Raw genomic sequence first — 12,222 nt, 5'->3', positions numbered from 1 at the left:
TTTTGACTATTTTAAATATAATTTTAATATTTGATATATTTACAACTCGATCCTTATGGACCCCAAATTTTTAATTATTTTATTTCATTCAGCTTCCCTTTTTTAATATTTTAACACGATTCCCTTATGAATTATTTCTCCAAATATAAAATTCTTTCAAATTCGTGTTAACCAATTTTTATATCCCCAATACTACATTTTTCCAAAATTTAATTCCAACTTATAAAATCCCAAGAAACTTTCTGTACCTCTGCACGTTACGAAGTGTAACGAGACATTTTCTGAATCTAAATTTTCCCATCTGACGATAATTAAAGCACTCGCTTTACTTTCTGAACTCGAGATCCAAGTAAACGCTTATTTCCCCCGATGAAATTCCAGCAGCTGTCTGAGAGAAATTAGAAACTTGATGCGGAAACACCGATTGTAACACGCTTCTGGAAATAATACGAAGAACCACCTACGTAAACAAGCTCGTTGCACGAATATCCAATAACTCGGGAGTCGTTGGTGCTAGACAGTGCAAACGTTTGGTAAAAATATCGCTGTCCAAACACGTGGTGCGCGAACACTTGGATCTTAATGTTTACCCGAAATGAATTTCGATTAATATTATCAAAAGAGGAATTAGATTTATCCAGTGTCACGATAATAAATATTATCGGATTTAATGCGAGCATAATGTTGGTCGAAATTAATACCCATCGTTTTGGCCACGCGCAGTTTCAACGGAACGACGAGCACGTGACACGGTTACCATTGTGTAATCCTGATTGCTCGAACAGAAATAACCGAGTAAATGCCAGATTTTGGTCTTCGCTATGCTGGACTTTATGTGCACCACCGATTAACGTCATCAGGATCGTGGTCCAGGATGGAATTTCGAAAAAATACGAGAAGAAGAATTTTCGAAGTTAAATCTGCAAGATCTCCAATTTTATATTCGTTTTACATAAAATATATAAATAGAAAAAGAATTTTTAGGGTTGACGTTATGGGGACGCCTGTGGGGACTACATGTATGTGTGTTATGGGGTGATTTTTTATTTTTGATTGCTTGTACGTGGATATAGATGTAGGTAAAAGAATAATAATAAAAATAAGGAAATTAATTTTTTAAATTAACCCTTTGCATTCAGCGATCTTTTCGTTACAGAAATATAGTAATTCGAAGACTTGCTGCCATAAAGTCGACGATATTTTCGAAACGGTAATTAAGCAGTGCAAATTAATTGTAAGACATAGAATTATTTTACCTTGATATTCCACGTGTCGTTGGACAATTTTAAATTCGAGATATTAATTAACAATGATCTCTAGAATTTGATTAAATGGTGAGTGAGAGTCATCTCTCGAGTGCAAAGGGTTAATTTTATGATATGATCTGTCGTTTTCCACTGGTTTTCTATAAAAATAAAGGAATGGGGAAGAGTAATAAAAATATGAAACTATGCGGAAATATAGTTCGATATGAACAGTGAGTTTCCTATTCCAGGAATAAATGCTATAGAAAATTCGCGGAAGCAAGGAACATAACGGGTGATCTACAAATATTTTTCCACGTTTAGCATTTCTAGTCGAAATGGCGGGAGGAATGTGATATACAAAGAATACGAAGATCACGCGAGAAAATAAGTGAAGTCGCATTTTTCCTTGTTTACAGAGCGCAGGATTTTTAAAAATCGATACATCCTGGAAAAATCTCAGGTCGAAATAGTCCCTCTATCTATTTTAAACACGAAATACGTATTTCTAGGGTGTTTTTGAAACGACTATATTTTTGGACCTTGACAGACTGCTCCCTTTGTCAACTATACTATGCTAACATACATCTTGTTAACCGCCAAGTGACGTTACAGTCAGAACATCCAGAAAAATGTATTTATCATGTTTTTCCCGTAGTCTCCACATGTTTCGAGTCATTAATCAATGAGACGTGAAAAAATACGAATCTGTCAATACTGTATATAAAGTAGACACGATAAATCATCGTCTTTGAAATTACTTTCGAAGCCAGTGTGGAAAATTTTGCCAATGGAAAAGGAACATTCCGGGAACGAGCAAAGGGAACAAAAATGTCAAAATACAGGATTACAAATATTTAAGAAATAAATTCATATCAGATTCATACGAGTCCTCGTTCTATGCTATTTTCACAAAATTAATATTCACTTTTACCAAAATACTAAAATACCGCAGACAAAGAAATCACCAATACAAGAAAAACAATACTGGATACTAAATTACTAAATTATTAATTTCCTCAAAAATTCCACACGAAAGGAAAAACACCTGCTATTAAAATACCAAAGAAAAAAAAACATCGTTCGAAGAAAAACAACATTTAATACTAAATTACTAAATTATTAATTACGCTAAAAAATTCCACACAAAGGAAAAAAACATTTGCTATTAAAATATCAAAGAAAAAAAAAAAAATACTTGATACTAAAATACTAAATAATTAATTTCCAAAAAAATTCTACACAAAGGAAAAAAAATCTACCATTAAAATATCAAGGAAAAAAAAACAACAATACTTGATACTAAAATACTAAATAATTAATTCCCCAAAAATTCTACACAAAGGAAAAAATACCTGAAACTAAAACACCCCTCCCCTCGCCTCAAAATCATCGTTAGAATAAAAAGAATACTTGGTATTAAATTATTAATTTATCATATTACCAATTCTCAAAATTCCCTAAAAAAAAAAAAAGAAAGATATTGTTAATGAGACAAATATTTAAAGAACAATTTCCACGAGTATTTTCCTCTGATCGAAATTCGCGCGTTGCTCGATCACCGCGCAATTGGTCGCGATCCGTCAAAGATGGACGCCAGAGGTGCGTCCATCGTGCGGTCGTCGGTTCTCGCGAGAGAAAAGCGGAAATATATGGTGCAGCTCCCACGCGATTCACCCCCAGCGTCACGGCCCATCCTGCAGGATGCAGCGCGCCGTGGGAGGGTTGTTAATCTTGGGCTAATAAAATATTTGAACCGCCTCCTGTTCCTTATAGCTACGAGGCGGCCATGGCCCACTAAGGCCTAACCATGGCGCAGGGTCGCACCAACACGAACGTTCCACCTGCTGCCACGACGTTTCCTCGTGCAACACGCGACACGTGCGCGTGTGCGACACGCGCGCGACCGCGGGACTCCCCCGAGATTACCTGGCAGCGGTGAAGGTGACTCGGAGACGGCACAGAACTGCCGGATGGACTTGGAAACGTCGATCGGAAGCGAAGAATGACCTTGACGGCGCGGGCCTTGATTTGCAAATGCCGTCAGAGGTTATCGCGAATAGATCTCTTCCTTTCCTTTTTCTCTTCCCTTTTTCCTTTTTCCTTTTTTTCCTTCCCTGATTTTTCGGTCCAGAGCCAGTTCGGGATTATTTCTGGGAGGAGGAAGGTGAACCGGATGATCTTGATCGTTTAAGGATTACCATTTGTTCTGTTCTTGTTACAGTAAACAGATTTGAGACTTTTATTTTTCACCTTGGGGGCATTTTAAGTCGAAAAGCAATTTGGGATTCTTCTTTTTGGAGAAAGAAGGTTAGCCAGATAATTTTTATAGGTTAAGGATTATCATTTCTTTTGTTCTTGTTATAGTAAATACATTTGTCCCTCTTGTTTTTCTTTTTGGTGGTTTTTAAGTAGTGAGATTATTTAGGATTTTTGAGGGAGAAGGAAGAGGTTAACCAAATAATTTCGATCATTTCAGGATCCAGGAAAATGGAGATTTGTTTCATTTCTTTCTTCATCGTTTGTTCTTTTAGAAGTCGAGAGACAATTTGAGATATTTTGAAGAGAAAGAAGATGAACCAGATAATTTTCAAAGACTATATTTCATTTTGTCTCTCTTTCTGAGTTTAGAGAGAATATTTTTGACCATCCGAAAGATCATCGAAGAAAGGAAAAGAATTAAATAATGATTTTAAAAATTCTCCAAATAAATTCTTCAATGAGAATATATTTAAAAATATTAGGTCTACCTGAAAGTTCTGTCCGTTAATGTCACCTGAAACCTATATTTTCCAAACTTAATACCTAATTCCATCATCCTGGGAAGTGGTCATAAGTAACGATGAAAATGATATTGTTAGATAAATATAAATAAATTTGTTGAAAATGTCTTATTTTCTTTTACTTCAAAAACGGACAGAACTTTTCGGTAGACCTAATATATTTTCCAAATCCGAAATTCCAATCGCAGAATATCAAAATTCTCCTTATCTAATGGCGAATATACAAAAGAGAAACAAAATAAATTTATTGCCTCTACAAGAATATTCTTCTTCTTGGAACAACACAGACATTGTCAAAATAATACTTCTCATCGCACAATAATTCATAAACCACTCTAATCGCGAACTATATAGTCTTCTCAAAAGTAACATTTACAGTGAACCGAATTTCGCGGATAATTCGAGAAAAATATTTGTCCTGTGTAAAAATTCGAATTTCCCGGCATCCAGCCGGCACTTCCTGTCGCATAATGGCGGAACAACAAGAGGATTAGTCTATCGTGTCATGTTCTGACGTTTGTGACGTATGCTCGGCACTCTAGACGCGTTCAGGAGTCCGCAAACTGACTCGAAGAGGATCGATAACGTCTCCAGGCTTCCGGCTACGCTCGATTAGACTAAATTAAGCGCACTATGTCAACACTATACATAAATAGCCGCGTGTAGCCGGTGCACTGGGGGGTTGGAAACACCACGGGACAAGGGGACGTCGATTGCAATTTCAAATTTATGCTAAGAGAACCCAGACGCCCTCGTGAAACGCCATGCATGTCCGATGCGATGGGATGTCCCGTGCTTGCCGCGCTTCAAACCCCATGGGCAACCCCGTCCCAACCGCGTCTTTATTTTTCCACCCTCTTCATCGTTTTCTTTCCTGGCCTGCATTGCTTTGGAATAACGCTTTTCATTTTTCACACACTTTTTCTGGGTCAGCTTGTCTTCAGTTAATTCCTCTTCTCTGTCGTTGTTGATCTTGAATGGGATTTCTTTAATTTAGGATTATGGGTTATGGGTATTTTACTGAACCCTGCTCTCTTTCTCTCTATTTTTATATACTCGAAAAGTTTGTAAAATACAAAATATGAAACATTGGTATTTGATTGTAATTTAATATCCGTGGTTCCTAATTTATTAATGCTTCATTTAGTATTTAAAATACGGCGCTGCTCTTAAGGGTCGTAAGAGTTCTGCAGCTATAGTTAATATAACCAAATTTTAATAGCGTTATATGATATCGAACATCCAAGTTTTTGTAAAATAATATGTTTGGAATTTCTTTCTTTGACTAATTTTCTTCCTTTCGTTATTAATCTCGATTGAAAATTTTCTAATTTTGTCTTATGGTTCATGAGTATTTTTCTTATAGGTATTTTACCCCTTCTTCTGTTTCTACTTTTTCCTCATATCCTCAAAAAGTTTGGAAAATATAAAAGATATACCTTGGTATTTGATTGTAATTTAATACCCGTGGTTTTAATTTTTGTATTCATTCTCAAAAATTTCGTGCTGCCCTGAAGGGTCGTGCAGCCATATTTGAGACCCCCAGATTTTAATAGCGTTGTACGATATCGAGCCTTCAAGCCTTTCTAAAATAATATATTTAAAATTTCTATCCTTTATTCATTTAATTTTATTATTATTATTCTCGCCCAATTATTAATAATCTCACAAACTGTATGGCAGAATATCATATCGTAATATAATAAATAAAATGGTGGAAAGAGGAAGAGGTTACGTGTCCCACAAATTCCTATACGTACAATTTGCAATTGCAATTACAACTCAAAGACACTCGTTATATTTTATACGAGGCTGTCAGTATGCTTCACACAATTCTCTATTACACAATTCACTGGATAAACGTACATATTTATTCCATACATCCCATTCCGACAAATACTCGATCATATCAGAATAAACCGCCCAGGATATCCACGTTCGGGAAGCCATCTTCAATTGAAACTTCGTCATTATCTTCATCCTTCAATCTGCCACAATCACCACGTTTATCCAATCAAACCTCGCGAGCAACAAAACAATACACGATCTTTCTCAATTTGCACGGGATTCCACGGAAAATTGAAGCACGAAAGGGAAAGAATCCCATCTCGGCCATCTTCGATCGACATAACCTCAACTTCGATCGACGTAACCTCACTTCCAAGCCACGGGAGCCTCTCTTATCGGAATCGAACGTTCGATTCACGCGTGTGCATGTATTCCACTCGTCCACGAGACGCAATACCACGACACACACCGCAATTTTAATGATTCTACGAGCAGCCGAATCGCGATTATCGCGTTGAGGTTAGAGCAAGGCCCGGCGATGTTTTCATGGAAATTCCAAGGATGTTTCGGCGCGTGATCGACGCACGAGGTCTCGAAATAAAATCGGATGCGACGCGGCTGCATGCCGGCTCGTTGAATTACAACAGGCTTCGCAGAGTAAAACGATACGCGAGAGAAAGAGCGATCTTAGGATCGAGATCGAGACGCATCGTACGGGAATGAGCCAGTTCGAGGCGGTTCTTGTGGCCGTTGTACCATGGACTCTCACGTCCTCGTTGTCCGGGAGCCTTCTTTCAATTCATTATTCATTATTTTCATGCGATAGAACGGACAGACCCTGCCGCAAGCTCGTTAAAACGTGATATCATACAGTGCATTCTTCTTTCCTATCAATTTTCTGCTTTCCATGGGATTTTTATGCTTCCTGTGCAGTTATTGTGCATGTTGATCTTGGAATTGATTAAAACTTAGTGGTTTAAAATATCTCCATTTTAATAAATGAACAATTCAAAATGGTGGGATGGAATAGCCGAGTGAAAAATCAATTTCAGTTTTCGTCGAAATAGAAACGTAATCGTGTGTGGATAATTATTTTCGTTATGTAAGCTTCGTTATTATCTTTGTGACAAATAGGCATGCTTAAATTAGTACTCAAAGAGAGAGAGAGAGAGATTAAAATAATTCAAAGCTTTAATTTTCTTTTTTTTCTTTTTTCTTTTTTTTATTAGAAATATGCTGTTGCTTTAAATAAAATTAATATTAATTTTTATTGCACGTTTCACGTTTTGCATGGGTAATTTTAAACGAAGATAAATAGGCGGATTTTTCGTGTGCATATCCGGGATACGGAAATAGAGTGTTTTATTTCTGTGCCAGTAATAGTTGCGTAATATTTATATAAGGTAATTGGGATATTTAAAGTGTGGTAGAGGATAATACTTGTTGATATCCTGGCGATTTGAGAAAAGCGATTTCAGCGATTCGCGAAACGTGATTTCGCGATTGCATTTTATGGCACAGTCAATAAAGCACAGTTCAACGTGGGATGCATGCTGCCCACACGTCGGGGCACGTGTTAAACTATGCATAACGCATCATCATTTATATCAATTTTTCATCTATCCCAGGAGCTGTGCGTTATGTACCTTCTTCATAAAAGTCATTACAGCGATTAAATCTCTGCTCGTTTTTAACGCTTATCAAACGTTTCCCAAATTGATTACCAGCAGTCTGAGGAAAATATCCTTTGTTCCGCGTGTTACGTAGACAATGAATAATTTGATTAACATTTCGATGTAACATTTTAATATTTTAATATTTATTATTATCTAACGATAACAGATTTTCGAATTTGTCGTTGATTTATTTCGGTATTTTAATTTAAGATATTAAATGGATTTTAGAAATAAAATTCGGGGTAATAATTTTCGGATGTACCTAAATATTTGGAATTATGCGAGTGAAATGTATTTCACTTGGAAATTGATTTTGTGGCTTGCCGTGGAAAGGCAGAGACTATAATTACCTCGGAATATGTATTTTAATGGGTTCCCTTAAGCAGGGAATTTATTTCTATCTTTCCAGGTAATAATTTTATACACGAACACCTGTTTAATTACTTTGTCTCATCTATCATAGTTGCATTCAATTTGAATGATCTCATGGTAGGCTTACAGGGATATAACGCAAGAATTTATGTGTGAATGGTTCCGGAAATTATGAGGTAATTCTATGAATATTCGTCTGCTTCAAACCGTTAATTCTGATATTAATTATTCTGCTTATTATTATCATCTAATATCACGTTGTTTGGATAAATTAATTATTGACATTTCGAACACAATTTCGGCCATGATCGAAATTCCCTCTCCTGTTAACCAAGGTTCTGACCAAGCAGATCAATTTATTCGGATATATTAATAACGTATAATTTATATCTACAGGGTAAATAAATAAAATTTACGATTTAAATTACCATCTTTCTCTTCATTAATTTTTTCCTTAATATTTCTATTTTTACAATACTAATTTTATTCGTGGTTCTCAATCGCTTGTAAAGTTTGTAAACTAAAACTAAAACTGGTATTTAAAATAAACTGCTATCTTTCCATTCAACGTTAGTATAATAATTTCGATTTAATTTTAGAAATTCTAAACTTTACAATTTTTAGACGCATGAAATTATTGCAAGTCTCAGGATTTCTTTATTGGCATTCTACGATAGGAAAAATCCACTGCTACTTTCTATAAAGTTCAAGAATATTTTAATTTATCAACATCCTACATTATTAAAAATTCCTGTTTCTGCATCTAGCGATATAAACTAACACGTAAATTTAAAAAATCTCTCTCCAATTTTCATAAAATTTTATTCCTGCATTTAACAATACACACTTACAAATAGGAATTAACAAATTTCTAATATCAATTAAAAGCACAAAATTATAACCTAACCCAATGAACATCTTTAAGATTAAAATTATCTTTCCAATTGCACCATAATTTTAATTAATAACTGAATCTCAAAATTCTCTCTTCCTCGATCCATCAATTAAATCCCAAAACAAGACAATGACCTATGAAATAAATTTTATAAAATAAATAAATATAATACAATAAATTTTATAAAATAAATTTTTCAAATCCAATACCATTATTCCCATTCTTCCATAATTTCCACTAACAATTAAATTTCAAAAATCTTCTTTCCTTGATCTACCAATTAAACCCCAAAACAAGATTACAACCTAACCCAATAAATATCTTTCCAATTCCACCATAATATCCCTTAACAATTAAATCATAGAAACCCCATTTCCTCGATGCACCAATGAAATCTCAAAACAAAATTATAAGCAAACCCAATAAACCTCTTTAAGACGAAAATCATCTTTTCAATTGCACCATAATTTCCATTAACAATTAAATTGATTAGGCCGATTTGCTCGATCGACCGATTAAATCTTCCAATACATCCTTGCGCGGAGTTTGATTTTTCCGCAGTATTCCAGCGGCGAATCGGCAGCACGCAAATTACATATTCATTAACAACGATAATTATCGGAGCCTGGCTGAGCTTGGGGAGTCAGTGTTCCTAAACGGTCGGATATTTCGCGAGCGTAGGCGGAAATCGCGTGGACTGGCCGATCCCCTTTCATTCGAGGCGCCTAATAAGATCGGCAAACGTTTCTGTCGAGTTATTCTGGAACGCGAGTCGCTGACTCGGCCAGGAAGTAATCCCGCAACGTTTCGAGTTTGCGTGGCCATTAAAGTCGGATCAGCAGAGTTTACGCGATCGATCGTCTTCCTACGGTGAGGTTCATTGATATCGACGCCGTTTATCTTTCAGCGTCCAGCCGCGCGAAGCCTGCATTCGTGGCTAATCGTACGATAGAATTCGCCACTACGCTGTTATTAACCCTTTGCACTCGGCGATTTTTTGGCTAAAGAACGATACGCGTTGAAAAACTTTCTGCTATAAAGCCGATGCTACTTTTTGTTAGTGGTGGATGAAATTTTAATAACAACAAGAACAATTCTTTATTTAATTAGAAAGATTATAAGACACAAATGTAACGTTTAACACTGGAACTACCGATCTTTAGTGGGCACGTAACTATAACATGCACAGATTATAGTCATTTCAGCGGTACGATGAATATGAGTGAATACACTGATTACAGTTCTTTCTGAATTTTAATTTGGTACCAATTTTATTCTTAAAGCAGATGTATGTGTTCGGTGAATGTAAAAAGGAAAATTCTGGGACCAGTCATTTTCACTGGGTTGGTAGTTCTAGTGTTAAATATAATTAATTTAGGACTTCTCACTATTATAATTCAATTGCAACTAACGTATCCGAAATCACTCACTCTTTTTCTTTTCTTCTTCATACATTACATTGACATATACCATTCACACACACCTCAATCATTACACGCATACTCATTTATCATAATAACCTGAATTCGTTACATATTGCAATCCCATGCATACTTGTTCCACTCATCCCAACACATATATACTTAAAAATCTATGTAACCACTACCACATCTTTTAGAGCAGAAAATAAGAAATCCTATAATAATTTATTATATACGTAGAATTATTTAATTTCGATACCTCGCACACTGTTACGTTATTTTAAATTTGATATATTAATTGGTATCGATCTTCTTAAAAAATTTATCAAATGGCGACTGAAACTATAGTATTAGTTGATCTTCAAAATTTTATTAAATAGCCAGAGAAGGTCGTCTCTCGTGTTCAAAGGGTTAACACTAAACTTATGGTAATTTAAATGACCATTTCCAAAACTTGTAATATTAACCCTTTACGCTCGACAGGCGCCCTTCAGTCGCCATTTGATAAAATTTCGAAGCTTTATATTCATAAATATATCAAATTTCAGATAATGTAACGGTGTGCGAGGTATCGAAATCAAATAATTCTGCGTGTTAATTATCACACGATTTCTTATTCCTGCTCAGAAAAATATCGTCAGCTCTGTAACAGAAAATCATTGAACACCTATTCCTCTTTGGCCAAAAAATCGTCGAGTGCAGAGGGTCAATTAACTGAAACTTTAGTAATAATTAATATCGATCTCGAAAAATTTATCAAACGGCGATCTGTCGTCTTTATGACAGAAAATCTTTGAATTTCAACCTCTAAATTTTCTATCACTAAATTCTAAATTTAATGCGATTGGAAATGCGATTGGAAGGTAACATTTAGGTATCAGGTCTCTAATTTCATTTTCTCTTTATATTATTCGATTATTTTGTGTTATTAATATATCAGGATTAATTCGTTTAAAATAGTTCCAAATTTGCACTAATGTAAAGTAAATCAAATGAAGTACTTCGACTAAAAAGTTAAAATAAGGCCAGGATACTTCAAAGTTGAATGCACTTTTGATTTTCAGAATTATTTCTCCTATGGAGAATTTTATCCTTTTTATTTCTCTTTTTAATTAATCGAGGATGTTGAAATTAATTGATCATTCTCTATAACAGTTCAATTTAAAAGAGTATATATAAAAATTTTTAGGAGAGGAAATAATTTTCGAAGTTAATGCTTCAGCTAATTTTTGTCTATTTTCCTTCCACGTTTACCGAGAATGTTGAAATTAGCAGACTCCTCTCGACCACTGTACGAACTGAGAAAAACAATGTAATCTAAGAAATTGATAGTAACGGCGGGATGTTAGTCAAGAATACAAAAAGATATTAATGTCGACGGCTTCTCGCGATGTCTATCGTTACGAAAGAGTAAGAAGTTCGATAATTGCTAATTCCACTAGTGATTTAGGTTTGACAACAAATTTGCAGGTAATAAATCGATGCCATAAGTGGCGTGATAAAATTTAGATTAGAGTGCTTTTCTTAGATACGAGATAAGCCACACTATTAAATTGATCGTATTTGAAGGGTAATTTATGTCGATCTATCGATAAGGATGCTAAGTATAGCATCTTGCTTCGAAGGATAATTGATATTTCCTCGCGCAAGGGAATGATGATTTGCAAGTTCTTAGAAATTACCTAAGAGCCTTCCAGAAGGCTAGTGGTAAACTTAGCAGCAGTGAATTTATAAATTAGACGATAATAATCGATCGACTATGAATGTATGATAATAGACTTCACGATAATATATCTGGTATATCTTTTTATTTTATTTATCTGTTTTTAATCATTGATAGAAGATATCTGAATGATACCTCCGACGTACTCACTTGTTGAGTATCTTTTAAATTTATTTCGAACATAAAAATGTATTAATATTATATGCACGCAAAAAATATTTTATAATAGTATCTTTTATTATACGACGTATACTAAAAATATAATATAATATATAAAATGTATAGTAAAAAAAAACAGAAGTAAAAAATATAATATATAA

At 34.7% G+C, this 12,222-nt stretch overlaps 1 protein-coding gene across 1 annotated transcript in view; it reads right to left on the bottom strand.

The window, feature by feature from the left end:
* Ih (hyperpolarization activated cyclic nucleotide gated potassium channel Ih) overlaps positions 1-12,222 on the bottom strand; it is a 284,158-nt gene that overhangs the window by 76,982 nt on the left and 194,954 nt on the right.

This window comes from Eufriesea mexicana, unplaced genomic scaffold (genome assembly GCF_001483705.2).
Source record: "Eufriesea mexicana isolate 0111107269 unplaced genomic scaffold, ASM148370v2 scaffold3377, whole genome shotgun sequence".
NCBI lineage: Eukaryota > Metazoa > Arthropoda > Insecta > Hymenoptera > Apidae > Eufriesea > Eufriesea mexicana.
This window is presented reverse-complemented; position numbering and strand designations above follow the sequence as displayed.